The 26998-nt window shown below is 36.8% G+C and overlaps 1 pseudogene; it reads right to left on the reverse strand.

Annotated features, from left to right (window-relative positions):
• Window positions 1–15643, reverse strand: part of LOC116876710 — a 55145-nt pseudogene extending 39502 nt beyond the window's left edge.
• Between the last annotated feature and the right edge of the window lie 11355 nt (window positions 15644–26998).

Below are 26998 nucleotides of genomic sequence, written 5' to 3' on the forward strand. Positions count from 1 at the left end.
ATTTTATTATTATTGACTCAAGCAGACTCAAGTTGAAGTGCAGAGTCAAGTTAAAATAGAGGAATGATATTAGGTAATAGATATTCTGCCCTCTCAAGTAACAGGTCTTAAAGTGGCATATTAATTCTCTCCTCCTTTGTAGATTGAATCCTTTTAATAAACTGTGATCCACAAGGTATATGAAAGAAAATGCAGTTTGCGAAGGAAACCAAAAAAAGAATGCTTAGTAAAAGCACTATGATTTTCCCTCCAAAGTGTATTCATAAGGAGCCTGTTAAAAGGGTGTGAAACCTTCCGTTCCCGTGGGAGAACACATTAGGATTTTCTTTCTGTCTCTCTTTAGACTTGCATCTACCAAGAATCTCCTTTTTAATAACAGGGCCAGGTCATGCTGTTAAATATATGCTGCTATTTGTGGCATTTTGCTAGTTTCTCAGTGGTTTCAGATCATTTTTCACTTTTCACAGAATAAAAATTTAGGGGAAAAGGGAAGGTCAGATTACAATGAATTGGTGCTATTAGTAGTTTATATACTGGGTGGGGGTGGGGAGAGGCAGGAGTAAATTAGAAACAGAGCTAGCAGTAGGGGTAAAGCTTATTGGAGTTGTTACTTTGTTAAGTACTATGCATTAAAAATTTCTCTCCTTGGTCTTTAAAATCACCCTCAAGTCTGAGCCTTACCTGAAATTAAACAATAAAACTAACTTGCTGGATTTACTTAGGCAAAGTCAAAATGGCTACTAATTTCCCCAGGTTATTTACCCTGTCTTTGTTTGAAGAGCACTAGACAACCAAAATAAATGAATGTGCAGCTGCCAGTTTATAATGAAGAGCACGCCACCACTATTGCCTACTAATTACAGCCCAAGAGTTTAATTAAAATCTAATTACTCATTTTAGTACCATATTGCCTTAATTCTCCTGCAAAAGAGTTCAATCCATAGATATAGTCAATGGTGGGTCAGTCGTCCACCTGGCCTCAGAATGTAGCTTTTGAGGGAGTTTCAGAGCATACATCATGGATTTACTAATGCATTTTCCTCTTATCTTTCAGAAATAACATTTTGTTGTTGTTGGAATAAAGCCCTTCTCTCTCCCAATGCTCTCATTCAATCCTCATTTAAATGAATAAAACACTTAGGGTGACACTTGTTTGTACAATCTGAAAGCATGGAAATGTGCAGATAAATATAGTTAATGGTTGATTTTTTTGTTGTTGTTTAATTCATGCCTTAGTCTAAATGGCTCAGGATGATTACTATTTCATGACAGCCACACAAAAAGAAATCCTGCAATGCTGTAAACTGCTGGGATTAGAGTCCAAATCTATATTCTTCCAGTTCTTGTAATATTTCACCAGTAGGAAAAAAATGTCGGAGGCACCAGAAGTATGTTGAAAGAAAGAATCTCCTTCCTCTCCCACTTCACCCTGATTTCAATTCATAATGTCCACAGAAAGCAGTAGGAAATACTCCTTTAAACTAACATCTCCCTCTTAGATAATAAAACCTATGGAAGCAGTGTTAAATTGTATTATGGTTTATTTTAATAGTATCACATGGGTGTATAGGGATTTCTATTATCTATAAAAGAGGCTGTGTTTCTTCCTGCTTAGGAGAAGTTAGTCTAAGATAGGTATTCATTGATCCATATCACCCGTTAGTGCTCCCGATAGGAAAAATACATATGGCTCCCACCTACCTATCTCTAACCAGTGGAGGTTATCAGTTTTACTTAGGAGAACCTGTAGAAGTTCTAATAGCCTTGATTTACATGCACAGCTTGATGCTCAAAGGGTCTTTGCGCTGCAGGTTATTTTAGTGTATACTAGTAATCTCTACCGCTTAGAGGCGGTTAGATGGGCCATATGTTCCTTTCTTGTCAAGATCACTAATGGGTAATATTTCAATGTAGATATGAAAGTTTATTTTTTTATTTTTTAAAAGATTTTATTTATTATTTATTTGAGAGAAAAAAGAGAGGGAGAGCACTGAGGATGAATGAGAGGGTGAAGCAGAGTCCCCACTGAGCAGACAGCTCAAAGTGGGACTTGATCCCAGGACCCTGAGATCATGACCTGATGGAGCCACTCAGGCACCTCTAGTTATGAAAATTTATTAAAGAAGGGGCTCACTTACATGGTCTACAGGGCTTAAGAACTATAGCCGTAATCTATGATTTTCATGTAATTTTATAAAAAGGAGAATGATTTTATATGCCTGGATCAAGATTTTGGTAATTTTTTTCAAATCTATCCTATTAGGTTCATCAAATTTAAAAATATGAATTTAAATTTTAGTTTTGCCAAAACTCCCATTGAGTCATGCTCGATAATAGAGTTTACTATATATACATAAATATCTAGATGAAAATATTACAGAAATTCATGGTTTCTAGGTCTTCCCATACAACTTTAATTGTATGAAAAAAATCAATTAAGTTAATGAGGGTTAAGAAAAGTATAAGAAGGATTTGCAATCACAGATCTTTCTGTTAGTAAAATTGAAAATAATGATTACTAATATATCTATGTCCAGAATCACAAGACCATTTTTTAACACTAAAAAAAGCATCAAAAAGAGTATAGGTTATTTTTTTAAGATTTTATTTATTTGAGAGAGAGAGGGAAAAAGCAAGCATGACCAGGAGGAGAGGGGAGGGGCAGGGAGTGAGGGAGGGGCAGAGGAAGTAAGAGAAGCAGACTCCCTGCTGAGCAGGGAGCCCAACTTGGGGCTTGATCCCAGAATCCTGGGATCATGACCTGAGCTGAAGGTAGATGTTTGTTTAACCAACTGAGCCACCAAGGCACCCTAAAAGAGTGCAGGCTTTTTTAATGATTTTATTTATTTGGGGGTGCCTCAGTGACTCAGTGGTTAAGCGGTTGCCTTGGGCTCTGGTCATGATCCCAGAATCCTTGGATCAAGCCCTGCATCGGGCTTCATGCAGGGCAGGAAGCCGGCTTCTCTCTCTCCCACTACCCCTGCTTGTATTCCCTCTCTTGCTGTATCTCTCTCTGTCAAATAAATAAATAAAATCCTTTAAAAATTATTTTATTTATTTGACAGAGAGAGAAAGAGCATGCCCGAGCACAAGCAGGGGAAGTGGCAGGCAGAGGGAGAGGGAGAAGCAGGCTTCCTGCTGAGCAGGGAGCCTGATATGGGGCTCCATCCTAGGACTCTGAGATCAAGAACTGAGCCAAAGGCAAACGCTTAACTGACTGAGCCACCCAAGCACCCAAGAGTGCATTTTTTTTTAAACAGCAAATTTAACTGTCTCCTTTGCAGCATTTAATTTTACTTCATATCTATTAAGGGATTACTTCAGCTAATCCTAAACAACTTGGAAATATCAGAAATATTAGGATAGGTTTATATTGTAGTAATATTCCATCCCCAAATCTCAATGTCTTAAAATATAAAGTTTATTTTTTACTCATGTGAAGCCTACAATAGGTTTCTGGAACTCTCCGGGTGCTGAATTCCACATGATGGCTCAGGGATACAGGTGGTTTCAAACTTGTAGTTCTGCCATTAACAACATGTGACCTTTATTATTACCCTGAAGGGAAAAGAGCAGAACTGGAGAATCATGAGGTGTTTTTCCTTGCCTTAAATAGGAAATGACATTTCCTGCTTCAACTCACATTTCATTGTCCAGAACCTGTCACAAAGTCCCTTTTCACTGCAAAGAACCTGGAAAATGTAGGGGGACAAATGAAATATTTGTTGAGAATCAGTGTCTTTGTTGAGCTAGATTATTAGACACGTTAAAAACCAGCTCAGAAAGAGCACACATTTTCTAATATTCTCTTTCCCAAAGACTAATTCCCAGAGTTTACATGCAAAATGTTTATAAGGTAGGGTAAGATTTTGATTATGTAGAATTTATATTATTGGTGGAGAAACAGAAACCAAAAGGTGTATAGTCAGGCTCACAAATAAATCCACCAATTCTGTGCTGTAGTATTTACTGAATTTCTCCCTTTTAGACAATTATTTTTCCTGGGTAGGAATAAACACAAATATTTTCTACCAGATTATAAGAGGAGCAGCAAGCGTAACATTGCTATATGTGATAGAAAGCACTTTCTGTCTCTGTCTCTTTCCCTACCTCTCCACCTCTTCCTCTTCCTCTCATTTGCACCTAAAGTCTCCATACTCTCTGAAAGAAAAAATAATAAATGCAGTGATTTCTCCTTTATGTGACTCTTATTTAAAATTTGTTTCTGCCTCAGCACATTAGGAATAAAATGCTTTCCTTTTATTCATAAATAGATAATTTTTATTTGGGTTTCCTATCTGGGAAATATAAAAAAGAATCATCAAATTGAAGGGAGGATTTTTTCTCTTCAATTCTCTTTATATTATAGAAAAATTCCAGTTATTTTAGAATTCCCTGGTTGTATTTCATATTCACAGTTCACTGATCTCACAATTGATTGAACAATGTAAAAGCAAAAAACAACAAAAATAACAATAATAAAGCTATGGCCCATATGAAAGCATTAAGCTAAATTACTTTGTAAAAATGCCTCTGTCATTTTCCTACTTTGCTTTTATTTCTAGGGTACAATATTATCCCTTTAACATCCTAGTACAAGAAACTCATTTTAATATATAATACACAATTCTGAGAAACTTCATAATGAAGTATTAATTTTCTCAAAAACAAAATTCATTTCATGCTAATGAAAGTGTATTTACTTTTACTGTGACTGGGAATCAACTCAAGATGTAAATGTCTCTTTTAATTAAACATTATAGGATGATAAGTTTTTAATTATTATTTTGAAAAAATATAATATAATCTTTCCTAGATGATCCTACTCATAGGCAGTAAAATCAAGATATGATAAATAGATTTTCAAGTGTATGAAAAGACCTTCCCTACTTATCTATAGATAAGTCACTGTAGCGGATTGAATAGTAGCTTTCAAAAACATAAGTCTACTTGGAATATATAAATATGAGTTTATTTGGAAAAAGGGTCTTTGCAGATGTAATGAAGTTAAGAATCTTGAGATGACAACACCCAAAGAACAAATAATCCACTCAAGAAATTGGCAGAGGACATGAACAGACATTTCTGCAAAGAAGACATCCAGATGGCCAACAGACACATGAAAAGTGCTCCACATCACTCGACATCAGGAAAATACAAATCAAAACCACAATGAGATACCACCTCACACCAATCAGAATGGCTAAAATTAACAAGTCAGGTAATGACAGATGCTGGCGAGGATGCGGAGAAAGGGGAACCCTCCGACACTGTTGGTGGGAATGCAAGCTGGTACAACCACTCTGGAAAACAGCATGGAGGTTCCTCAAAAAGTTGAAAATAGAGCTACCCTATAACCCAGCGATTGCACTGCTGGGTATTTACCCTAAAGATACAAACGTAGTGATCCAAAGGGACACGTGCACCCAAACGTTTATAGCAGCAATGTCCACAATAGCCAAACTATGGAAAGAACCTAGATTTCCATCAACAGATGAATGGATAAAGAAGATGTGGTATAATATATACAACGGAATACTATGCAGCCATCAAAAGAAATGAAATCTTGCCATTTGTGACTTGACATGGATGGAACTAGAAGGTATTGTCCTTAGCAAAATAAGTCAAATCAGAGAAAGACAACTATCATATGGTCTCCCTGATATGAGGAAGTGGAGATGCAACGTGGGGGGTTTGGGGGGTAGGAAAAGAATAAATGGAACAAGATGGGATCGGGAGGGAGACAAACCATAAGTGACTCTAAATCTCACAAAACAAACTGAGGGTGGCCGGGGGGAGGGGGGAGGGTTAGGGTGGTGAGGTTATGGACATTGGGGAGGGTCTGTGCTATGGTGAGTGCTGTGAAGTGTATAAACCTGGCGATTCACAGACCTGTACCCCTGAGGCTAATAATACATTATATGTTTATAAAAAAAATAAAAATTAAAAAATTAGAAAAAAAGAATCTTGAGATGAGATCATCCTGTATTAAGATGGGCCTATGAGAGGACATAGAAACACACACAAAAAGACCATGCAAAGACATAGAGAGATTGGGGTTATCTTGCCACAATTCAAGGATGCTTGGAGCCACCCAAAGCTGGAAAGGACAAGGAAGCATTCTCCTCTAGAACCTTCAGAGGGAATGCAGCCTGCCAACACCTTGATTTCAGACTTCTGGCCTTGAGAACTGTGAGAAAATAAATTTCTGTTGCTTTAAGCCATGAAGTCCATGATAATTTGTTATGGTAGCCCTAGTTTGTTATAGTGTCCTGAAGGGTCTGTCCTTCAGAACAAATCTCTGAAGCTGGTTATGTGAGAAAAGCTGTCCTGTGTTAGAATCACCTATTTTGGGAGACTCAACCCGAGTATAGGAGTTAATGAACACTAGGTCCTAGCCTGGACACTTACTTGCTAGATGTCTAGGGATTTTTTTTCTCTTATACATTTTCTATTAAAATAATGATGACACTTTTTAAATTCTATGCTAAAATCCCTTTTTTCCTCCTTGCTAAATGAAAGAATCTTTTTTGGAAAAGTGAAAAAAATTCCACCGCAACAATCCCTTGGAAATGAATTTAATTTATAAATAAAATTATTAAAAATGCAACACTGCAAAATGCAAAAAGAAAAGAATATGGCCAGGAATCACATTTCTTAAGCTTTGAGGACCACCTTATGGGAAATTATACAAAGACATTCTTCACATCATCAAATACCTTTGCATCATAATTTTCTGAGTATCTTTAAAGACATTTTGAGAACTATGAGAAGAGACAAGCTCTGAATTTCTCATAGAGATGTTTCTTTTTCTACTCTTTGGAAAACAAAACAGCCACTAAAATATGACCTATGCTTATATAGGTAGGGAAATTAACATTAGTTCATGTTCTCAAAGCAGCTGTACTCCAATTCCCTGAAGCCATGTTGTAGCCCCTGTGACTTGAAGGCAAAGAGCAGTCACCATCCCTAATATTCAGAATGAGACCCACCATTGACATTTGCAAGGTCGAGAGAAATCATTGAGATGGGAACTCATAAACTTTATGCTAAATTATTTTAGAGATATACGTCAAGCTAACAAACTCAGTTTGAATTATCTTCCCCTTAGGTTCTCTTCCATATAGGACAGTGAACTGGAAGGGTCTACACCTACCAATATCATTAAGTCTTCTGCAATCCTTTTCTCTTCACCTCATTCTCACTGAAGCCTGCAAAGTCTCCTCCCAGTTTCCACCCCTGCTCATGGATTGTCCAATTTAACTTTCTCTTGTCTATTTGGGGCCATGTTTTTTGTTTTTGTTTGTTTGTTTTTTCTGCATTCCCCCATCAGCCACTGGTATTATGTGGATCCAGTTACTATTAGGAATTGGTCTCTTCCCACACATATTTTGAGATTTATGACAATTCTCTGTTACCTTGGTTTGTAGTAGGTGTTGTCCACAGGCTTTTTGTTTGTTTGCCTGCCTAAACAGTTGCTCCACCAGTTTTTGAGGGGGGATCAAAAAAGATAAAAAGACTCCAATCAGGATTCTCGCTCATTGGAGAATGACATATTGAAACCTCATTTACCTTATCCATACATTACAGAAAATAATAGTAGCTATCTTATAGGACTGAGATAAGAAATAATATGAGACATGTACATTTTTAACACTGGCTCCAAATCAGAAGATGAACACATTAACTTATTTTTAGCGAGTAGGTTCAAGCTCCTTCAGAACCTTCTAGATTCTTTTTTTGCCATGAAATTCCAAAGAAGTTTTCTATTTGTTTTCAGAACACATAGCAGATAAGAAACTGCAAACTAACAGGTGGTAGAAGGTGCCATTACTCACAATTTCAATTACAGCAGAAGGGCTATTTGACAGCCTACTATTTGAGGGAAGGCACAGAAGTAAAAAACGGTAAAGAACTATATTATTTTTCAGTAACATAATGGACACTTATACTTTTCACATAGAGATTATAGTGTTGCTATGTAATAGCTTGAAAAACATTTAAAGTTTCTTTAAATAAAACAAAAGTTTACTCCCTTAAAAGTTTTTGTTTTTAAACTTGACCACAAAACATATTTCATTAAGAATATTGTACTCAGTGGAAAAAAAAAAGAATATTGTTACGTCGTCATTCTTTCTTACGTTAAATAAATGGATATCTATCTAGCTATAACTAAAGAAAAGACACATTAAAATCACTTTGTTATTTATTCAAAGTTATAATGAAGGACATATCATGTGCCATTCATCATATCAAACACCTCTTCCACTACCATGCAGAAAACCCAGTGCAATATGTGATGTCTATTCATTTATCTTCTTTTGTTTTTTTAAGATTTTTATTTATTTATTTATTTATTTATTTATTTGTCAGCGAGAGAGAGTGAGAGAAAGCACAAGCGCACAAGCAGTCAGAGGCAGAGAGAGAAGGGAACCTGATGCCGAACTCGATCCCAGGACCCTGGGATCATGACCTGAGCTGAAGGCAGGAGCTTAACCAATTGAGCCACCCAGGCATCCCTCTTCATCTATCTTCTAACAGAATTATTTTAAGGGAGTACAATCTCTATATCAATTTTTTGCTATTTGCAAAATTGAGTAGTTTGGTGGCAGAATCATCTTATCTCCAACTGAAGAAACTGATACCAAGAGATTCAGTGAAGCTCAATTCTTTTTTTTTTTTTAAGATTTTTTTTATTCTTTTGACAGAGAGAGAGAGAGAGAGACAGAGAGACAAAGAGCACAAGCAGGGGGAATGGCAGGCAGAGGGAGAGGGAAAGGGAGAAGAAGCAGGATCTCCACTGAGCAAGGAGCCTGATGTGGGGCTTGATCCCAGGACGCTGGGATCATGACCTGAGCCGAAGGTAGACTCTTAAGGGACTGAGCCACCCAGGTGCCCCGTGAAGCTCAATTCTAATGTCTCTTTTCATTCTACTGTGCAACATAGTGGCATTTTAACGATCTCACAGTGTAATCTTGGAGTTGTCTGCCTTTTGAGCTCTCTTTTAATTTCCCTAGAGTGTAAGTAACTGACAAATGGAAGCCAACGTCTGAGACCAGGTTATGACTGGAGCAGGAACACTGAAGATTTATGTCTCACATGAAAACCATCAGTAAAAAATTAATGCCCAATTTTCTGGCTAACTTGGTGATTCTGAATGACTTATGTAGTTTGTATCCCCACGTCCTCATCTGTAAAGAGTGATTGGCTCACTTCATAGAAAAATCTTGAGACTCTTACAGCAATATAAGTGGTACAATGACCAAAGAAGATAAGGAAAGGGATCCAGGGGACCACCAGATGAAACGATTGGTCACCTTCTACTACAAAATAAGAGTTAGGAAAGGAAAAAAAAAAAAATGACGGACAGTTGAAGTTTCATGGTTCTTGGACTCTCAGCAGCACTTAATAAATTAACCATATCCCTTACTCTTGCAATATTCCCTTTCCTCCTATCAGGCCAATACAACCTGGATTATTCTCCTAACCTCTCAGACTACTCCCTTCTCTATGTGATTTTTTTTCCTTTGTGGTCCCTTATCTTCTTCACTTTCCTTTCTGCTTTCACTTTCTTTCTGTATGATTTTTTAAAAGCTGACACTGTATTAGATTATTTATTTATTTATTTATTTTAGTTTATTAGCATTCCCATTTTGACTGAGTTCCTTCATAGGAATAACATCATGTCCCAATATAATGACATTTGTGATTACAAACATAATGCTGAGCAAGTCTCAAAATAATGCATAGAGTATAATTTATATATAAAGTTCAAAAACAAGCAAAGCTAACCTATATTGGCATGGAGTACATAGATGGTGACTGTCTAAAGAGAAGGAAGAAATAATGATTATGGTAAAAATCAGGAGAGTGGTTGCCTCTGGTGGGAGGAAGTTCACTGTAATTAGGAGGGCACGCAGAAATTAGGCATGGAGGTAGAGGGAGTTTCTGCTGTGTTGGCCAAGTTGTTTCTTGATCTTTTGGCAGTTATAGAAATAGATGTTTGATTTATAATCCTTAAACCTCTCACAATTAAAAAACAAAACAACCACACACACAAAAATAATGAAAGAAATACGGCAACTGGCCTCTAAAGATGATGTTCCAATGAACCATGCACTTAATACTGTCTCCTCCTCTTGAATCTGGTCTACCTTTCACCCATGGGATATGGTGAAAGTGATACTGCAAGACTTCTCATGGAGGTCATAAAAGCCACATAGCATGTTTTTCAGTATTCTCTTAGTATGCTCACTCCAGGGAAAACCAACCACTATGTAAGAAGTCTGACTACTCCAAGGCTGCCATGCTACAGAGATGTCTACACTAGTCATGGGGAGGCTTCATGAAAAGATAGATGTCCAACCAGCCTGAAGTTACTCCAGCCATCTCAGCCCAAGCACCAAATACATAAATAAAGAAGTCTTTACACAACTCTAATTACAACTGTAAGAGAGTCTTTAAGCATCTAGCTGAGTCCAATCAACCCCCAAAACTGTGAGAGATAATAATACTAATAATAAATTGATATTTTAAGCTACAATTGTGTTGGTTTGCTATGCAGCAATAAATAACTGAAACAGAATGAGAGTGGAACAATTAGAAAAAATAAAGTGGGAAATTTATGTTGTAATTAATTAAGATTAGGATAAAACAGAATCTCATATATCTAAATAATAAAAATTCAGCACTTTTTGGAATATGGCTCACTCATGTATTTCAACAAATACACTCTTTTCTTAGTGAAAAACTTATATTTTCAACTGTCTGTTGGACACCTCTACCCAGATATCCTGTTGGGTTTTTTGTTACAAAATGAACAATCCCCTTCCCCTGAAGTCGGCTCCTTTTCCTAAGTTAATATTTCTGTTAATGTCAGAGTAATTCACATTCATATTTTCACAGTTACATTTACTTAATTAGATATGAAGTCTTATAAATACTAGCTTTCATCTGTTCATTCAGTCATTCATTCCTTCAATAATCAGTCCCTACTAAACTAGGTGCTAGGCTATAGAGGTGACCAACCAGTCATGCTTCCTGCCATCATGGGACTTTCTACAAAATTCTTGCAGTATCATTTTCCATTTCATTTCCACTATCTCCACCTACTTTATAGGCTTTATTTCCTTTCACTTGAACTAATGGTTAATTTCTCTACCAAGAGAACAGGTTTTTTTGCCTACCGTTTTCACTGGTCTGGCTCAGCCACGCTGCCAAATTCATCTTTGTACTCTGATTACTGTATTCCTCCACAAAAGTGATTCACTGATACACTACTGATATGCTTCCTCTTCCCAGAACTTAAATGCAACATTTAATGCAACACTTAATAGCATCATCCCTTCTTACTGATTCCTACTTATCATTCAAAGCATATCTCTAATGTTACCTCTTCCACCATACCTGTCCTGTGTGGGAGATATTCTTTTGTTCATTTCAAATGAGTTTATGGGGGGGGGGCACACTACGTATTCTGCCATGTACTCTAGTCCTATGAAATGAATAGCTGTTCTCCCCAAACTATGGCTTTAATCATCTTCTATCTGGAATAGCCTTTCTATCAATAGTTTAACCTATTTGACCCTAATTCAACATAGTCCATTTTCATAGCCTATCTTCAATTTAGTAGGGTTTACAACTAGTAAATGCATTTCATCAATGTTAAAGTTCTGTCCCTGCAAGGTAACATCTTACAATTTCAGGGCTGTGAATATAGAGAAATGAAAAGAAAATGAAATTTCTCAGAAATTTCTATGTGAATTTATATTAATGATCCTACAAATTGATAAAGAATATAAAGGCCAATTCAAATATCCTTTTTTCAATTTGAGTCTAAAAGAAAGATGACAAAGCTAAAGAACATGATCCTTCCTGCCTCACAGACACTCAGAGAAATATACTAGATTTTTTTAAAAATTAAGCCTCTTATTGCTCTGCAAACTTTTCCATAAGTATTTTTACAAAGCCAGTTTAATGAACTATTGTTAGTTTAGCTTTTTCTTTAATATTTCATAACATTAAAAGCTGTTCATATTATCATGCAGGACTCACTCCTACTTTCAAAATTTCAAACATTTAAATTCTTGTATGTAATTATACCTTAGAAAAAGAAATTCCTAAGAATCTGACCGATTTTCAACCACATGGATCCTTTCCTATACTGTCCTTTTAACATTAAGAGCTGCACAGATTTTCATATGGTAGTCTTTTTTACAAACTTTTTACTTAAGCCTTTTACAAAATCATGTCTTAAAAAACTTAAAGAACTGCCAACGACTGAACAGATGTTGTTAACCATGCACATCTAATAAATGCACCTGAGGAAGTAAAGCTGGTGAAACAAATCTTATTTGCCTTAAAGACATCCATAAGATGTAGTACACCACAGCAAACTTAAGGAGAAGGAATTACAAAGACAGTAAAAAGATTCTCTCCTTCCTAAGTGTTCTGCATCTAGTGTTTCCACAGTTTCAAAAGTAAAGAGTAATCTTTCAAAAGAATATCTTTACCCTAAAACTGAACTACCACATTTTTTAATAAAATATGAGTATCTAGATGTTACTACGTGTGTAGTAGGAGGCTGCCTGACATAGGGGTGTGAACACAGGGCTTAAAAGAAAGACCTCTATACTTTACAATAGACATTGCACAACTTGGGGCAGTTTACTTAACCTCTGTGAGACTGCCTCAGCTTTCTGCTCTGCAAAATGTAGACAGTAACCCTTACTGTCAGGATTCAGATAAAAATTAAATAAGATAATCAATGGAGGGGCACCTGGGTGGCTCAGTTGGTTAAGCAGCCAACTCCTGATTTCGGCTCAGATCATGATCTCAGGGTCCTGGGATTAAGCCCCATGTCAGGCTCTGCACTAAGCAGGGAGTCTGCTCTCACTCCCTCTAACCCTCCCTGGCTCTGTAATAGCCATTGCAACCATAGTAATAGAACAAAAGATTCCTGCCACTCAAAGAGGTGGATGTGATTAGCCATGGGAGGTGGAATGTAGTGGCTAGGAAAGATCATACTCCATTTTATTATTCAGAAACACATTAGGAAAGGGAACTATGTCCATGTTTCATAAAGCTGTAAGTAATGTGACATCTCTGAAGGAAAACAACAGATTTGCCATGTATTGACTCTAAATAGTCTTATTTCTTGAAGCCATCCCTTCTTGTTTGTCCTGATGTGTCATCATTTAACCAAATGTGTCTCCCTCTGTACAACTCATCACCAGGGCTAAGCTGAGTGATTTTCCCTGTTATATATACTGGTTGAATAACTGAATAGAAGCATGGCCAAAAACTTGCTTTACGGAGCCCAGAGACTTCTATTAGCTAAGTTGGATGTTGTGTTTTCTACCTTTACAAATTTACCTGGATATAGGTCCTACCCTGACTGACTTACTTCGCTTGGCATAATGTACTCTAGCTCCAACCACATCATTACAAATAGTGTGAAATTTAAGAAACAAAACAGATGACCATAGGGAAAGTGGGGTGTAGGGAAGAGAAGGAGGCAAACCATAGGAGACTGTTAACTATAGAGAACAAGCAGGATTGCTAGCGGTCAGTGGGGGTTAAATGGATGGTGGGTATTTAAAAAAGTACTTGTGATGAGCACTGAGTGTAATATTGAAGTGATGAATCACTAAATTCTACTCCTGAATAAACGAGCGAACAAACACATACATAAATAATTTTATCTGGCTAACTGAAGAACATCCCCTCAGATAACTGTGCTCTGTAAATCAAGTAAGAATATGAGTGGTAGCTAAAGCTGAAATATTTCTACTTGATATTATACAGTATCCCGGTCTAGTGGTTTCAGTTTAACATTTTACTGATGAAATGAAGTCACTAATTCCCCAAATACTCACTTCACTTGGTATCTTGCGGGCAGAGAATACATGCAGGAATTATAGAGGTGGCACTGTAGAAAGGCTGAAAATCTGCTGTACTTCCAGGGCCTGAAATCCAGAAGCAGGTTACATGTAGTACATTTATCTTGGAGCATCAACCTTTGGATTGCTGGCATCCTGACATCTACCAAGAAAGGCCAACTCTTCCCCTGAAATTTGGGGGAGACCTGCAGGTGGTAGTGTATAGGAAAGGTACTCTAGCTCCAACCACATCATTACAAATAGTATCACTGTGGCACAGAAAATGTGTAGGGGGATTTTCAAGAACTTCTTTATAGTTCAGAAAAGAAAATTCTTTGGGACAGGGAGGAATTAGCCTTTATAAGAAGCTGTCTGGCTTCTGTTATTTCTATAATTTATACTAACGACCAAATTTTGCAGTGAGATAGGTTTGTCGTTTGATGAATAGGACGTATTAGAGCAAGAATGAATACAGTGTCAATGGTGATGATCACACTATCACCATAATAATATTGGTCTGTACTAATAAATAGCCATGGTCAAATTCCAGGAAAAACGTACCTACATCTTGCAGAAGTGGAGAGGGAGAGGGAAGCCAGGGGACATTTCATAGAGGAGGTGAAAAATGACATGATGCAAGGAAGCAAAGACATGGTGCTTTTGACCAGTCCTCTATCTTGCTTATTGTTTTTTATGTCTCCATCCAGGCCTGCATAAAACCTGGATTTTCCTTTTCACAAACTTTTCTATCCCTTCAACTTCCTCTCTAACCTTAAGGCAGCAGTTACTAGCAGCAGGATCACCCAGAGACTAAATTATTGCTACCTCTTTGACATACTTCCTACTTCAAGCACTATTTCCTCAACTGGTAGAAAGCTAGGTGGACTTTAGTAAATGACACTTTGATAAATAGTAAGCCCATTTCCTTCTCCCTTTCTTCTCCCTGCATATCCCTAAAATTCTTTCTCTACTATACTTCTTACATCAAGCTCTTTAAAATCACATGGAAATATCGTTTACAAATGTGTCCCTCTTATCAGATGAAAAACACTCAAAGTATAAAACTGACCACTGCAGATGGCGTTATAGGATTTTTATTCCCTTAGTGCCCAAGGTTCTTGGTCACGCCTCTTCAAAGAATGAAGAGGTAGACCAGACGAAGAGGGGTGGGCAGCAAAGTTTATTGAGTAACAGTATAAATCTCCTAGAGAGGGAGGAGACCCAAAAGGATTATTCTTTGGCCTTCAAATCTAAATGTATTTATAAGCTCTCTTCCAGAACTATCTTGAGCATCCTGAGCATGGGCCCTATAGATTGGCTGCCTAGGTGTACCAATCACTGCTTTGATGGTGCACCCATGTACCTATTGGGTTATTGTTTACTTGTTGATGGTCTTTTGGGCTGACATCTGGAAACTAAGTGCCTCAACTTGTGATAGTGACCAGTGTTTTATGGTTAATCATTTTATTTCAAGATGTTTGGCAAAAGCCACTTTTGCAGAGGCTGCTAGATAGGATGTTGTTTTGGTCTTGTCTATGCTATAAAAGAGGATGCTAGAGCAGTTTTGTCTTAGCTGCCCCAACCTCCTATTTTCTTGTTGGGGACTCTGGCCCTGACTACCTAATTGTCTAACCAACTCTTAACATGGTACTGGTACCTGCATTTTGAAGGAAATCAACTAGAATTTCAATTGGAAGGGCTGTTGCTTCCTTGCCTTTATTCAACCCTTTTAGAAATCTTTCCTCTTTAGCCATCACCGACATTCTTCCAAAAATTCTCAGAATCTTTCACCTATATTCTGAATGATGTTCTGTCTTTCCAAATATCCAGACTCTTAAGATCCCATCCTTCCAACTCCCAGCAATTTTATGGAATTTCCCTGGGTTTTTATTCTTCTCATTTGTACCAGCCCTTGTCTGATTCTATACACAATCACAATTATTTCCTCCTAAGTTCGAATCTAAATTCAAATGGTGTAAATTCAAGCAGAAGCATTTTCTATTACTAGATTTGACACATTAGGCAAGATGGTTTGCTTCTCCAAGTCTCGGTCCCCTTTTTGATAAAATTTGGGTATTAATAACCATGAGACTCACAGAACTATCATTAGGAACAACTGAAAGAGACTGAGAGTGCTATGGACCCTACGAGGTGCTGTAAACATGTAAGCTATTATCGTATAGAGAGACTGAATATATCAATGCACATATATACCCAAACCACATAGGACAATAGAACTTTGACATACATCCTCTGTAGCAACCAGCTCAGCAAGCCAAAAAACAACCGCTGTAGCAACTGGCTCCAAATGGTCAAAATGTATATAATAATTGCTAGCTTCCTGAATGTTTGCAAACTCTCTCTACTTCCAACTCAGAACCAACCAGAGAAAACCAAATATGTTCTCCAAACAATCACATAGGACTCTTCCCTTCTGGTAAGCCCACTTCCTACTTACATTGCCAACAACTTCCAATAAGAGTCTTCCTAAAGCCTTCTTCCCCTCCCCCTGCAGAAAGCTTTGCAAATTTCTCACCTGCCTGCAACTCTACCAAATTCAAGTAATAGTGACTAACTCCTTGCAAATCTACATACATTGCTTCTGTTTATTCTCATTTGTGTGGTCTTTATATATTTTCCTAGTACCTTGATGTATATTTAAATTTACTCCCATTGAACTTGAGAGTACTATCTATTTTTTTTAACTCAGAGAAATCTATTCATTCATTGGCTTAATGTTTATATTTATTAAGATCTCCTATATAATACTGTGATGACTTTCCCAAGATTCTAAAGAAGACTAATTTATGTAAAGCCATGGAAAACACTGGGCTTGTAAGATATGATACAGAATACAAAAAAGTAAAAAGAAAGTAAAAAATTCAAGACAAGCTAAAAATAACATTGTATAGATGTAAAATCAGTGATATAGGCAATAAATGCACCAATTCCAAAAAGCAGATGTTACCTATGCTAAGCTAGGATGTAGGAAGGCTTCAGCAGGAAATTAGATGTGAATTCAAATTTGCAGGACAGTTACAAGTTTAGGGTGGTGTCAGGAAGTGAAGATAATCCAGGTAGGGAAACATCTATTAGTAATTTCCAGGGTGGGAATGTGCAAAATCCAATAGGAAAACTGGTCATAATTACAAGAGCAACCATTGGGAGCAAAATGAGATACAGGGAAATGGTGGCGACTAGGATTATAAAACCGTTCACAGAAATGGGACCTTTATCCTGAGAAGCTTCTCAGAGTTTGTGATCAGAGGTATAAATACATGTAGATATATTTTCAAATTTAGAAAGTTTTCCCTCCATATTTATGTTAAACTCTCAGTATATGTTGGGAAATACCCCTCCCTCATTTGGGTTCCACTTATAATCATTTATAGAAGTATCATTTTTGATGTGACTAATTTAAAAATATTTTATATTATCAAAGAATACTGAAACCATGGTCTCAACTCACTTTCTTGGGAAAATGCCTTTTAATACTTGCATAATTAGAAAACATACAAAAAGACTTTGGAGAGCATAAAGATGTTATGCATATTCATTTTATTATTAAGTCCCCACTGGACTTTATTTGAAAGTCCATACTCAGCAAAACTTTTGTTGAGAATTTTGTCATGCTGAAGATTACAAATTAATATGTTGTGAAGTTTTCTAGTAGATAAACAACAAATAACAACTCTAAACAAACAAAATACACACAAAAGCTTACAAACAACCTGAAAAAAAGTTCTGGTTTACAGCATTTGTGTTTCTCTGAAGTAGAAATGTTACTCTTTACAATAATTTTTTTTTTAAAGATTCCATTTCTTTATTTGAGAGAGAGACAAGTGAGAGAGAGCATGAGCGAGGAGAAGGTCAGAGGGAGAAGCAGACTCCCCATGGAGCTGTTACTAGCAGCAACCACATCATTACAAATAATGTAATTTGTGAATTGTGGGAGCTCGATGTGGGACTCGATTCCGGGACTCCAGGATCATGATCTGAGCCGAAGGCAGTCGTCCAACCAACTGAGCCACCCAGGCATTCCTTTACAATAATTTTTAAGATAAATTTTCACTTGCTGGTAGGTATATTATGATGAAAATAGTTCTGAGGAAGCAATCTAAATATTAGAGGCAAGGAGGAAAACAGCAACTTTTGGGGGTTCCCATTATCCCACCAACCTCTGAGCACTAGGGTAAGTCTCTCCTTGGCCATAAACTCCTTCCCTCATACCAGTTCTCCACCATCACAGCCAAGTATATCTCCCAGCTCTGCTCTTTTAGATGTCAAAATCCTTATTTTGAAGCATTTTATCTTTTACAACTTCTAAAATGGATTTTAAAGGTAATCTTATTTGTTCAAAGTTTTATTTCAGTAGACTATCAACTGCATCTATCAAACTCTTTCCCAGATATTCAGTTTGAGGAATATAGATAAATCACAATATGTTATTGTTGGGTGGAACCTGTTTTATTTCCTTTCTCATCCCCTTTCCTATCTTTCTGGGGGCCAAACACATACTGGAGATCCTGAACTTGTTTCATACTGTAACACAGCATTTGGAGAATGATTCTTCCTCATCTGAGAAATGTCAAGAAGGAAATCTTTGGTGTTAAACCAAACCACTGACAAGATTGGTGAAGCTAATATCTAGAAAATCAGTGTTCATCAGTCCTTGGTACCATGGGAATGGGGAAGAAGTCCCTAAAAGGGAAAATTTGTTTAATTGGCCAAAGGGAGTTTAACTATAAGGTATCCTGAAAGTCTTAAAAAAAGAAAAAAGAGTCATCCTGAGAGTCTAAAATGTTGGTCTCAGGTCCACTTAGGCGCTGACACAAATGATATAAACTTGAAAAGCCACTGTGGACACACCATGCAACATGCAGACCACAAACACCTTATGGCTTGATATACAGGAGTCAAACTTGGTTTAAATATTAAGTCTCTTTATCCATTCTTCTGCAGTCTCCATGTGCTCAACAGGTCAAAAATAAGATTTTTTTATAGTGTATTGTACCATTTTCTTTTGAATGCTTATGTATGAGTCATTGGAGGAAAAGCTCAGAGTTCCATAGTATATCTTTTCTAATAGTTATTAAATAACAATATGTTGAATATCTTTTCTCTATGGGGAGAAATAAAGTTTGATAATAGAGAAATGCATTCAGGAAAAAGTGTATTGCATGGTTGGAGAAATGATCTGGCCATGTGTCATAGATATGATAAAATAGTTTGCATTAAAAACTAATACTTGCAAAATTAACATACTTTTAATGAAATGATAGCAAATGCATGGGTAACACAGAAAAATTTTCTGAAGAGAAAGAAATGAACAAAATTTAAACAGAGTAATGTAAGAAGAGGTTTAGAAGGTGGAAAAATTGAACTATATATTCCCTCAGATGATCTATAATGAAAAGAGAATAGAAGGCATTCCTAATGAGAGGCGAGAGGTCAGCAGAGTAGAATGTCAATCAGAGCTTAGCCAAAGAAGAGTTGGAAAGAAAACTTAGCAAATCATAGGAGGTAAATGATTCCAAAAAGATAAGGTTTTAGTAGTAAGACATCTGAGGAGAAAAAGATAAAAGAAATAGGAAAAAAAAAAAAAAAAGCAGGGATAGTGATGGAAAATCATATGTATAGAAGAGGAAGTCCAGAGGAACTCTGAAAACCCGAGAGGATTCTACATGCAGGTGAACAGGAATGCAGCAGCCCAGTAAACTGGTCCTTTTACTAACAATCCCCCTCATGTCCTAGGTGTTTATCTTATAATGAGGATAAAAACCTGAATAACATACACTTAACATCAATGTGGTAATGTGGAGACCAGAGGAAAGTCATATTTTTTCTATGCAAAAGTGCTAAATATAGGGAACCACAGAATCCCGGGGTTGAAAGCGTCTGCAGGGTCTAAGTTGCATGAAAGCCATCCACACAAATCATCTTCCAAAAGCTCATCACTTTCTAAGGCAGTCATTTCTGGTCAGGACAGTCTGTCAATTATATCTTCTTTGTACTGAGCCAGAAACTAGCTCTGTGTGTCTATGTTTCGTTGAGTCTAACTCTAAGACCCCATGAAAATACTAGAGTCTTCTACATCAGAACCGGTAACTGTCTCAATCATGGGACATACTTCAGGCTAACACACAGACAAACCTCCAAATAGTGCCTATAACGCATGGTTTTAACATTCCACCACCAGCATGAGTGCTCTTCTTTGAGCACGCTCCACTTAATGTGAAATTCTTAGCACCCTCTGATTAGCCTTCTGATAACTATTATTTTATGAATGCAGTGTAAATCAACTGAGTTTTGTAATGAGCCTATCATACTGTTGATACTTAACTGCACTGATAGAAGTTAAACACATGCTGGTATTAAGCAATACTTACTTGCTCCTGATCATATGTAAGTAATTTTTTTACATTTCCGTTTGGGGACCTTAGATTTATATCAGATGATGTATTTTTATATTGGTCTGTTGTTCTGCTTGTCAGTATTTTTTTGGATCCTCATTCAGTAACTAGATTATATATCTTGCTCAGTAATGTCTTCATCATACCATTTAATAACTGGGTATAGACTCACTTATACGAAAGTGATCCAAACAGGGAAGAAGACAGAGCAGCCATGATAGATGTTACTCTGGGATCCAAACATGCCTAGATGCGTGATAAACTAAAACACGTCTTTAGTTTGTCCTCAATAATAGCCTGAGAAATTGGCAAATATTTTGTTATTATATTCTCACATCTACAAGATTAGTAAGGTTCTCCAAAAGTTAAATGAGGTGACAGAATATGTTCTTACTGCAATTATGCAGGATCCTAGTGATTATGGCTTTCTTTTTTCCCCTCATACCTTAGTTTATTTTATAACAGTTTGTTAAAGAATGATAAAAGTTATACATACAAACTAGATAAATAGTCACACATCTATGAAACAAAAGTCTTCCATTCTGTCCATACACAACCCTCTAGAAGTAATACTTTTTGTTTAACCCTTATTTAAACTGGGAAAAACTAACTCCTCACAGGAAGAGAATGTTATTCCGACATAAGAGAGGAGCTAAGAAAGCACAATTCACAAAGATGAAGCTCAAAACACTTTTGAGAATAAAAATCACTCATAGGACTCTCTAACTTTAGAAATGACAAAAATAGGAGGGGCCCATTCCACCAGACAGAAGAAAACGCATTTGAACAAAACCCCATCCACTATCAATTTAGTATTCTTCTGGCAACTGCTCTGATCAGTAAGACACATTGCAGGTACACTAGGAAACTTACCTGCTTGTATTGATAATGAAGTTTAAACGGTTTTAATACCTCCAACCTAGTTAGGATCTCTACGCCCCAACTAGAGTCTAAACAGAATTAAAAACTTTTAGGGGCGCCTGGGTGGCTCAGTGGGTTAAGCCTCTGCCTTCCGCTCAGGTCCTAATCCCAGGGTCCTAGGATTGAGCCCCACACAGGGCTCTCTGCTCAGTAGGAAGCCTGCTTCCCTTCCTCTCTCTCTGCCTGCCTCTCTGCCTACTTGTGATCTCTGTCTGTCAAATAAATAAATAAAATCTTTAAAAAAATAAAATAAAAATCTTTAAAGTCTTGACAACATTTTTTTTGGCCTCTGAAGATGATCAAAAGTGTTAGTTACCTCCACAAGTTTAATTTTACCTTTACTATGCAAATTTTACTTTTTCCACACATGCTAGACCAGAAGAAGAAAGTAGAAAATGGAAAAAAGGAAAAATAAAAAAGGAAGCAAACAACAGGAACAAAGAAAGAGTGAAGAAAACAACAGATTTGATAAAGAAACGAATTCAATTCAGTAAATTCATCAGAACAGTGTGAATATATGCTAAAATGATCAAATGCATAAATAATATAAATTTTTCCAGTTTATTGCATTTGACAAAAGTGAAATGATTTTAGATGGTAACAAACCAACAGATTCTCACTTCCACATTCATAAGTGATTCTGCCCACATATAAACAAACTACTTTAATTGTTATACAGCAACAAAGCTTTCAGTGAAAAATCATCCATTTCAACCAGGATCACACCAGGAAACGGAAGGGTTTTTTGGTTTGTTTGTTTTTCCTTTTCTGACCAAGCTCAAACAGATTAATGGCAAAATATTTTTTTAAAATTTGCATTTCTCTTACAAACTGTCATTCAGAGAACAATAATTTCGAAGTCTATTAAAACTTGGCATATAAACAGAGAAACTTGATGGATAGGTTGTAGTTGGAATATTGTAGAATGTTTTTGTTTTGCCAATAGCAATTTAAGTTTTTGTATTACACACCCACTGTTAAAAATAATTATAGGAAGAAATATATAATAAGATGATGCAACATGAATGCATTACATATAGAACCTTCATCACCTCATATACGCAGAAACATGCACGAAGAGAAGAGGATGCTCTTATAATTTGGCATATTTTCAAATATTTTATATTCATATTAAAATGCACAGATAGAGGGTTAGTTATACCTTATTTCTAGGAATATAGATATAAATAGAAACAATTTTATCATTCATCTACTATATGTCTACTATTTATTAACACATCCACCTAACTATCCAATACATTCATTTGTTCAGTTACTTGCCTTTTTTAATTTAAATGTCCCAATTTATTTTAATGAATACATGCAATTACATTGTAATTTATACCAAGTGAAAGTATCTTCTATTTGCCTTTCCATATTTATATGCCACCCTTCCCACCTTGTTTGTATCCTGGGATGCTGGCGTGCATGGACCACATCCACAGGCTGTTTCTTGTCAGGTTTCTGGTAGATATATTCATCGATGGCTTTTAGATTGTTTTCAATATTTACTACTTCAGAAAAATTTCAGGGAACATCCTTGTACATGTATCTGTGCACAACTTAGGGGACACTTTCTGTAGGAAAATTCTCTAGAAGGAGAATTAATGAGTACCTGTCCTTTTTTTTTTTTTTTAAGATTGACTGATTTATTTCAGAGAGCGTGCATGCGTGGGAAAGGCAGAGGTAGAGACAATCTCAAGCGGACTCCTCACTGAGCACGGAGCCCCACTGGGGTCTTGATCTCATAACGAAGAGACTGCCTCCTGAGCCAAAACCAAGAGTTGATGCTCAACAGACTGTGCCACCTAGGAGCCCCTCTTTTTTGTCAGGTATTTCCAAATTTATCATTAAAAGTTGCAAATTTGTACTTACAACGACCCTGTGTTAATGGGAGTAAAAACTGAGCTCCCTTGTGTAGGATGTGATCCATATGAAGTATTGAATAATTCATTCTGGAATTGTTCCTTAGTTTGAGGATAAAAAAAAATCACCAATTGGTTTTTAGAACCACTTCAAATGTTTTCAGAGAAGTTGGAAAATGACACCTCCTCAGCTTGCATTTCCATTCTCTTTCCTCCTTCCACAATCCTTGCTATTCTCCTGATAGATCTGCCTTCACAAGTATGTCTATTAGTCGTGGGATAGGATTCTTCTGTAATACTCCTGTTGCATCAATACAAAGACTGGAGTGTTTACCAAGCCTCTTTAACTTGGAGGGATTGAACTCTAAACTCTGCCTTCCTTTCACTAGAAGGCTGTTAACAACTTTGTTCAACACTTTCAGCCTCCTAGATATTGGTCTCCCTCTGGGCTCTTTACACTGTCACAGCTCATGAGTGCATTAAAGGTGGGTAAAGAGTCTGAGTGAAGATTTTTGGGCTTTCCTATCTGTGGTTCCACTTTTCTGGGAAAACTGCCTCCCTGATTCCCAGGGTCTGTGACAGCTCTGAAATCCAAACACAGGCTCTTCAAACACAATAGGATGTCACTTCATGCTTGCATGTTATCTTTGGTTTGTTCTGGAGACAAGGGCGTGCCCCAAGGAAAAAAATCAATACGCTTTTCCAAGGGTCATATCCACTCTAGCTTCTACATGCATTATTAAGGTCCTCTAAATAGTTCCTTTTTAATGTTTTATTTAGAGCTTATTATTATTATTGGCAATAGGGTAGTCTTACCAAGCTACTCTACTGTTATCAGAAGCCAGAACTTGGTCATATAACCAAGGTTATATGACCCTTTAAAAATGTTGGCATCTCAGAATTTTTAGAAGTAAAAGCCTAGGTGTTTATGTGAACACTGCAACAATTTTTGCTAAATCTTAAAAAGTGAGGAAACCAGTGATACTCTAGAGTTAAAGCTGGAGATAAGTGGGATCCTATTTTACCATCTGTGATGATAATGGCAACTCAGGGTTTTAAAAACATAGAATATGTAGTTACTAAGTGTATAGACTATTCTAACAATTATGATACACTTCAAAGTTTGTAATTCTGGTTTCCTCAGAAATTATTACATAAGATAAAACAATATTGAAGTAGCTTTACAGAAGTTTAATTGAATCTTTTCAGAAATGAATGAAACATTACATATTGGCCTTGCATTTTTGGAGAATGCTGGCCTTCAGTTTGGAGGCATATGAGTTCTCTATACTGAGGACACTGTTTTAGGACAGTGGTTACCATGAAAAAGGCTGTACTTTCCCATGACTCATTTATCTTTATATTAGCTATGAAGAAAGGCTTTATTAGAATAATTTTAAGTTTAAGGAAAATTAGAGGGGTATTTCATCTAATGGAGAGAGAAACTGCTTTTAAGTCTACCTTTGCAGTTTTGAAGCATATATTTTAAAGCCATTGAAGGGCTAATTACAAATCATTCTTATCTTTTCACTAAAGCATAAACAATAATGTAAGCATGGTTTAGGATCTTATTAGCTTATTTATAAGTTTAGTTCTTAGCATTTTCAAGTTGCTTTCCCCTCCTGTATACCTTCACAGATGCTACTAATCTCAGAGCTTGTTGTGATTATTAGTTTATGTATCTGCACCCTCTAATTGCCTCTGTCTTACTCAGCTTCATGGTCCTTATGTTCACCATGGGGCCTTAGATATGGCAGATGGAGTAAAATTTGACTGCATGTATATTTATTTTTTAATGACTAGATAAATAGAGTGAGTATATTTTTAAAACTTTATGATTAGGGCTCCTGGATGGCCCACTTGGTTAAGCATCTGCCTTCAGCTCAGGTCATGATTCCGGGGTCCTGGGATCGAGCCCCACATAGGGCTCCCTGCTCAGTGGGGAGCCTGCTTCTCCCTCTCCCCCTGCTTCTGCCTGCTGCTCCTACTGCTCTGTCTCTATTCCTCTCTCTGACAGGTAAAATCTTTAATGAGTAAATAAAATTTTAAAAACCTTTATGATCGAGATTTCTACTGTTTCAGATTGGTATTTCACAGTTAGACCGATCAAAATTTTTCTGGGTATTTTAAGGAAACTTATTAACTAAACTGAATTATACCAGAAGTTTAGAGAAATCAGACACTGCAAAAGGCAGGCTACAAAAGTTCTGTAAAGACAATTTTGTGTGAGGCCTGAAGTAAAGTTCAGATTTTACCTATTACTGTGCACCCCTTGTTTGTAGCTCTTCCATTAACTCAGGGTTTCTGTCAAGGTCAAGAGTGCAGCACTAGCCTCTGTCATCTCTGAAACCTGATTTGCTGGCTCTTACTTCAACCACATTGACCAAACTTACATTCTGTACAATGTCAAAAATGCCCAGGGAAGAGATCCCTGACTCCCACAGAGGCTAGCTACTCGCCACACATTCTGTTTTATGCATTCTTCCTGTAAAGGCATACCATATTTTATACATACATACATATGTGTGTGTGTGTGTGTGTGTGTGTGTGTGTACATATATATACATACACATATGTATCAATTTAGGACCAGAAATTTATTTTTTGGGAATAAAATATGAAAAGGAGTTAATGTCAATTGCAATGAAAATAATAATTCCTGCTGTCATCTGAAGAGCACATATCATATACCAGGCTCTTTTCTCTGTGCCATGGCTCAGGGTTTTACAACATTAATCAAAGATTCCCAGATATGTTTATACAATAAGAATATACAAGTTATTAGAAGAACTCGAATTCATATTCCTCCACCAAGATCTGTGGGACCTCTTTGTAACATTAGCAGTGACTAATAAAGGTCATTCTCATTGACCTATTTCCTTTTAAATAGGTTAAAACCTACATTAGGTTATAGAGAAGTCCAGCTAGGCTGTGAAGCTTTTGGTTTCTTTAGAGTTCTTAGTACAAACCTCTTCTGATCCTTACTGTAAGGGCCTATTTCGCCAGAGCGATGCCATCTGGTTAAACAGTGATTTTGTTGTTTATGCAGTAAAACTTAAACTGACCCCACCCCTCCCTCAGGGAACTTACTTAAAAGCAAGTCCAGGAAACCAGTCCCAGGTAACAAAGCCCAAATATAAGGGCGGGTCAGGCCAGGTGGAGACATCCAATCGGTGGGGAGCACATACTGTCTCCCTAGCTACCAAGGAGTGTGGGTCCCGCCTTTTGGGCGCCAATTCTGACCAAGGTGATAGGCTAGTTCAAGTATCTACTAGGGTAAATTGTAATTCAATTGGTCACTCGTGTGTGACCTAGCATGACTATGCAGCTTTCTCTATGTGTTGCAATCTCATTGGCCACCTGTGTGTGGCAAGGCCCAAACACATGACCTTTGCTCTATAAAAGTTAGTCAGTAAGGCAGGGAGGGGTCACCTCTTTGTAAGAGACAGCCCCCGCCCGTCAGTTTGATTCTCTGTGCTTGGTGCGAAATAAAGCTTTGCTTGACCTTGGCTTTGTATCAGTCTCGCTCCTTTGATCACAGACCCATTATTGGGGGACCTAACACTTACATGCTGATTTTGTGTTTGATTCTCAAAGAGTATATTGCCTATATTTCTAAGATCCTTGTAGGGAGGGGACTGCACTATTGGGAACTAGCACAGGAAGTCTCCTTTCTTATATAGTTTTGGTAAGACTCAATAATGATAATATAATAATTATAAATGATAATATAAGAATTATTACTGTATTAATAACTAATTATATATTATTATTAATTTATAACATGTGCCAGACACTGTTCTATGCATTACAGATGTTGAGCCTTTTAACCCTGACAACAACTTTATGAGATAGGTACTGTTATAGTGCTATAATCCTCATTTTTAAGAAGATAATGAGGCATAAAGAAGTTAACTAC

Source organism: Lontra canadensis, unplaced genomic scaffold (assembly GCF_010015895.1).
Source record: "Lontra canadensis isolate GAN:19392208 unplaced genomic scaffold, GSC_riverotter_1.0 scaffold47, whole genome shotgun sequence".
NCBI lineage: Eukaryota > Metazoa > Chordata > Mammalia > Carnivora > Mustelidae > Lontra > Lontra canadensis.